The sequence below is a fragment of the Cynocephalus volans genome, chromosome 8, assembly GCF_027409185.1.
Source record: "Cynocephalus volans isolate mCynVol1 chromosome 8, mCynVol1.pri, whole genome shotgun sequence".
Taxonomy (NCBI): Eukaryota; Metazoa; Chordata; class Mammalia; order Dermoptera; family Cynocephalidae; genus Cynocephalus; species Cynocephalus volans.
The window spans coordinates 36503546-36509545 of record NC_084467.1 but is presented as its reverse complement, the minus strand read 5'-3'; the positions used below and the strand labels follow the sequence as shown (position 1 = coordinate 36509545).

Below are 6000 nucleotides of genomic sequence, written 5' to 3'. Positions count from 1 at the left end.
CATTCTTCCAACTGCCTTCTATCTTCCAAATATTGGTTGAATTCTTTCATCTGCTGTTGCGTCTTTCTCTGAACTTTTGTGACTTAATGCCTTTTATATTTCTTTAGTGTTATGTCACTGAGGTTTTGAGAGGCAGGAGAGATAAAGGTCAGCAGTCATGATTAATTAAGTCTCCAGCCACTTATTTATTTATTTGTATTTCAACTTTTCTTCGAACTAAGATCTGATAAAAATTGCAAAAAAACAAGAAAGAAAGAAAAAAAAAAAAAAAGAAGCCATTAAACACATTTTTTTTATATATTTGATTTTTTTGTTTTGGCAGCTGGCCGGTACAGGGTTTGAACCCTGGACCTTGGTGTTGTCAACACCATACTCTAACCAACTGAGCTAACTGGCCAGCCCTGAAACTGACATTTTTTGAGGGTTTATTAAGAGCTAGCCACATACCATAATACATATATTACATATACATTATTTGTTTTAATCCTCTTAAGATCTTTAGGAAGTGGATATCATTCACAATTTTCAGACGAAGAAACTAATGTTTAAAAAATTGGGCTGCCTGGTTAGATCAGTTAGAACTTGGCATTATAACACAAAGGTCAAGGGTTTGGATCCCCACACCAGCCAGCTGCCCCCAAAATAAAAAGGTTTGCTCATTTATTGAAGGTCTCACAGCTAAAAAGGGGTGGAAATGGAATTTGAACCCAGATCTGTGTACAACTCCAAAGTCCAGGTTCTCTTGGCTAAGCCAAAGGCCTTGATCCTGCTCTCCCCTTGTTGTCAAGTTTGGTGGCTAGCTTGCAGTCCCATCATGCTTGGCCTCTCTGATGGACTGTGGATGACTCTTCTCAAAACTCCTTTCCTAACCCCACTCTCTCCTGATTCTCCTCCTGACCCTCTGGGTCCTCCTCTGGCGCCTTTGCAGGTCCTTTGTTTTTTTTTTTTTTTGATGGCTGGCCAGGACTGCAGGTCCTTTTCCTCTTCTCAGTTCTCTTCTCGTGCTTTGTAATCTCCTGGGTGACCTCATTCACTCCATCATTTCAAATTATATCTATAGGCTTATGACTCCCAAATCCGTATCCTCAGCCTGGGTCTCCCTCCTGGGCTCCAGACCCCTAGAGTGAAACAACTAGGGGACTCTCCATTGGTATATTTTGCAGTCTCCTCAGATCAATGAGTCCCAACCTGAATTCATCAGCTCCTGACACCTGCCCCTTCCCCTGTGTTGTCCTGTTTCAGTGCTTGGATTGCCACTCTCTTCGTCACCCAGGAGCGATCTTTGACTCATTCCTCTCCCTTTTGCTCCTTATCTGAACTGCTGCCAGGTTCTGCCAGTTGAAGCTCCTAAATCTCCCTCAGATCAGTCTTCATCTCCGTGCCACTGTTTTAGTTTTCCACCCTCATCCTCATATGGATTACTGCAACAGCCTCCTCACTGGCCTTCAGGCTTACCCCATCCTCAACTTCACAGGGATGTGAGATTTTTTTTTTTTTTTCCAAAGATGACCGGTAAGGGGATCTTAACCCTTGACTTGGTGTTGTCAGCACCGCGCTCTCCCAAGTGAGCTAACTGGCCATCCCTATATAGGGATCCGAACCCGTGGCCTTGGTGTTATCAGCACCACACTCTCCCACTCTTCCCACCTAAAACTCTTCAGTGGCTCCCAATTGCTGTCAGGATAAAGTTGCAAACATCTCAGCCCAAAGAACTTCCACCTAAATTCTGCCCCCAGTTGAAACCTCACGCTCTGTGCTCCAGGTCACTGCTGCTGGTGGGACACAAGAGGAGGCTGAGCACTTTCCTACACATCAGAAATCAAGCTCTAAATTCCTCAGTGCGTTTCTAAACCATTTTTTCTCCCCTGAGGTCAGGCCTTTTGTCCTTTCCCTACCTTGCCTCAGTGCTGGCTGTTCCCTCAGGTTCATCCATGATTTTGACACATAAGTCTTTCTGTTTGCCTAAGAGCCGTTAGGCAATTTCAACATCATTATGTTCCATCTTCGTAATCTGGGTGGCTGGCATGGTCCCTGGCATATAACGGGCTCTCAGTAAATGTTATTTAAACTGACATCCAACACACTGTGCTCATAATGAGCACTTTAATTTCCTTAACTCCACATGATTAAACAGATGTCCTCGGTGCCAACTCTGAGCGAAGCATTGGAACTGGTATTGGTTAACATGACAAACATAGTCCCTGCCCTCAAGGTGCTTACAGACTGGCAGGGCAGAGAGACAGCAACCAGGTGATTATAATGAAGAGTGGAAAGTGGGATCTATCCCCGGTTCTGGTGGAGCACAGAGGAGAGGCATGAAATCCAGACTCCAGTGACCTTCAGCCAACCCAGCATTCATACTCCTGACCCACACCCCAAATAAACTCTGTGACTAGCCACAACCATTCCACTTGTGAACTCTACAGTTCCAAGCTCCCACCTCCTCCATCTGTTTTCAGAAGATCTACTCTTGGGCTTAAAGAAAGTTACAGGCCATTAGGCAAGAACATCCTCATATTCCTCTTCCTTCTTCCTATGTTATCTCTATTCATCCCTCTCCTTCTCTTCTTTTTGTTTCGTGGCTGACCAGCCGTCTTTCTCTCCTTCTCTAGAGCTCCGTTGAGCTCTGCATCCATCCACCACCCTGCCTCTCAGGGCCCTCACTCCACCCATCACTCACTTCTCCCATACCCTCAACTGCTCGCTTTATTTAGGCATTTTTCTTGTTAGCCTACCTAATTTTTGCCTATCTTTAAACAAAAATAAGCAAAAAAGAAAACCAAAACCTTAACCCCACATCCTTCTCCAATCATCTCTCTGGTTTTCTCACTTCAAAGCAAAACTTCTGAAAAACAGTCCACATACTTTTCTGTTTCCCACTGACCATTCTCTTCTCAACCCACTGCAGTTGGGCTTCTGCCCCCCCACCCCACTTCACTTCACTTCCATCACTTTAGCCAATGTGTCTGACAACTTCCTAATTGCCTTGTTCAGTGAGGATGCCCTAGTCCTTTGCTCACCTGTCCTCTTACTGCAACCACTAACATCACTACTTCTACTCAAAATGCTTTCTCCTACTCAAAACGTTTTCCTCCTATTCAAAATGCTTTCTCCCCTGACACCTTGACACCTGTGCATCATGTTGTCTCTTGATTTGCCTGCATGCCTGGATGCTGCCCCCCGCCCCAATCTTTGAGTCTCCAAAGCCTGTCACATTGGGTGTAAGTCCTCAGTAAGTTGCCTCATAAGACACTCAAATGTGACTAGGAACCCCTCTGCCCTACCTCCAACCTCACTATCAGCAGCACCACTAAACATGAAATTCAACAAATGGTGAAAATGATGTATGACAAGATGTCCCATGCTTTGTGCTAGGCCTTTGGGGATAAATGTGAAAAAGACAGTCTCTGCCCTCAATGGGTACACAGTTGGGGGCAGCACAGAGCCTTGTAAATAAGAGATTTCAATTCCAATAGCGTGGTAAGTGCTACGATGGGGTAAGTATAGGATACTCGGGGAATGAGAGGGAGGGACACCTAACCCAGCCTTGGTTTGGTTCTGGCTGTTGTGGAAGGCTCTCCAGAGGAGATGCCATCCAGGCTAAAAAGCAATCTGTAGCCAGCTAGGGAGAAGGTGAGAAAAGTGTGTTCTAAGTAGAGGGAATACAACATGCAGTGGCTCAGAGGTGAGACAGTGTAAGGCATAAAGAATTACAAGTGGGAGGCAGTATTTTACAGTGGTTAGGAACACAGACTCTGGAGTTGGATGGTTTTCTACTTCCTGGCTGTGTGACCTTACGCAAATTACTTAACCTCTCTAGGCTTCAGTACCCTTACCTGTGAAGAGGTGATAATAATATCTCATAAGAACCAATAACTACCTAACATGCAAAAAATCCTCAATAAAGCTTAGCTCTTAATTTCATTGCTGAGATTGTTTAGAATAGCTGGAGCACAGGATAAAGATGGGAGCAGCAAGAGATAAGCTGTAAAAACAGGTAAAGGCCAGGGAATGAAGGGCCTTATATGCTCTGCTGTAGGGTTTGCACTCTTTCCTGAGGGCAACGTGAGTGTACTGAAGGGTCTTAAGTCAGGAGCCACAAGGAAAGATTTTGTTTTAGAAATATCCTGACTGCAGAGCAGAAAGAGGATTGGAAGGGGCAAGACTGGGGGGCGGGGGGGGGCACCAGTTAGGAAGCCATTCCTGTAATCTTGGCAAGAGATGCTGATGACTCTAGGTTTGGAGGGAGGTAGAAATACCACATCAATAGAAGCAACAGGACCTGGTGACTGACTCGCTGGCTGTGGAGGTTGAAATGGGGGCGGAATCAAGGAGGATGCCTGGATAACCTTGCTTCCTACTTCACAGACAATACAGGGCCCAGCAAGAGCAACCCCCTCCTGTCCCCTCCATTCTTAACATTATCAGATTGCCACCTGGCCTTTCCATGTGCACTAGATTCTACTCCTCTATCTTCAGTCTTTCCATCTCCTCTGACTTCTCTTAAACACTTGCTCAATCCCTGCCAACCCAAATAAATGCATAAACAAAGCCTTTCCTTGACTACTTTTCCCTCAACCTTCTATACCTCCTCTCTTCTTCACCCCCAGATTTCTCCAATAGCTCCCTGTGGCCTACCGGATAAAGTCTAAACTCAATATGGCATTCAAGACCCTTCATAACTTGACCCCAACCTAACCTCCTCTCCAGTCACTTCCACATTACAACGGACTTCAACTTCTCAACTCTCCAGGCCCTTCCAGGGCCCTCTGCACCTTAACACTGCTCTGCCATCAGGAAATGGCAGCCTTCTTTTTGACCCTTGGCAAATTCCCTGAGATAACAAGGGGCTCTTTGTTCTGTGGTCCCATCTGTGCCACCTCTTCCTGTACTATGCTGTAAAACTTTACCATCTCTCCCTCTAGAGTGTTGAGTTCCTTAAGGGTATGGGTTGGTCTTCCTGATCACTGTGTCCCCAGGGCCTGGCATAAGTCATGGCACAAAATAGATGTTTAATAAATGCTCACTGAGTGAATGAGTAAAGAAATCGCCAGCTCCTGTTTAGATGGTTATATCTGAATGTCCATGATATGTAGGAACATAAAACTACCAACTTCCCAAAGCTGCCATGTGTACAGTGGCAGAATCTCCACCCAAGAAGGCCACTGCAAAGTCTATGAGGCATTTTATAGCTACGACAGGAAATAGCAATGTCAGCACCGGTGTCATCTTTGGACACTAAGGACAGGGATTCTGTGCCATGAACGGTCAGTTAAATTGTAATTGGAGTGAACTGTTCTTCTGCAAACCATAATGTTCTTTTGCTGCAGCCAAATGGCATTCAAGAAGGGAGAAAATTTTTTGAAATGTCAAAGAAATTATTTCCAATTTGGTGCTCACAACCAGAGACTCTAATGATCAGTGGAAATGAGAGGCAAACAAATTAGCACTAATGGAAAATGACTTTTGGAAAAGGGGATTTAATTTATAGTCAACCGATCATGGCATGCAGCATGCAGTAAAAGTCAGTTTCACCAGCTTGATCATAAGAACCGGAGCACACATGGAATGCCAGAGAAAAATATATGTATGCCATCATGCTTACTGGAATCTCTCTGTAAGTGGCAGCCAATTAAAATAGTCATTATTTTACCTTGGAGAGAAAATGGTGTGAAAAATCAAAGCACATGAAATTAAAATCTGGATTAGGAACCTTAGTCCAAATTGGTTTGTTTGTGGCCTCCTAACCTTGGCAAGGTCTTCTGCAAGGACGACAAACCTACTTTGTCTTCAGCCCAAAGTGGACTCTTCGTTTTTAATTTCCTCTCCATCTTCAGAGGAGATTAATAAATCTGGACTCATCCATAAATCATTTCTGTAGCAGCCAAATGGTTCTTCTTCATGCGGGGAAACTAAAACCACAAAATCTCAAAAACCCCAGCTCCTGTGCTAAGCTAAAGATTCTTAGCAACATGCAAGTGGAGGTATTAAAAATCAAGA

General features: G+C 44.5%; 1 non-coding gene across 1 annotated transcript; it reads right to left on the bottom strand.

Moving 5' to 3' along the window:
- Positions 1–323: 323 nt before the first annotated feature.
- Positions 324–397, bottom strand: TRNAV-GAC (transfer RNA valine (anticodon GAC)). Its single transcript has one exon. It is a non-coding gene; the product is annotated as a tRNA-Val (tRNA).
- Between the last annotated feature and the right edge of the window lie 5603 nt (positions 398–6000).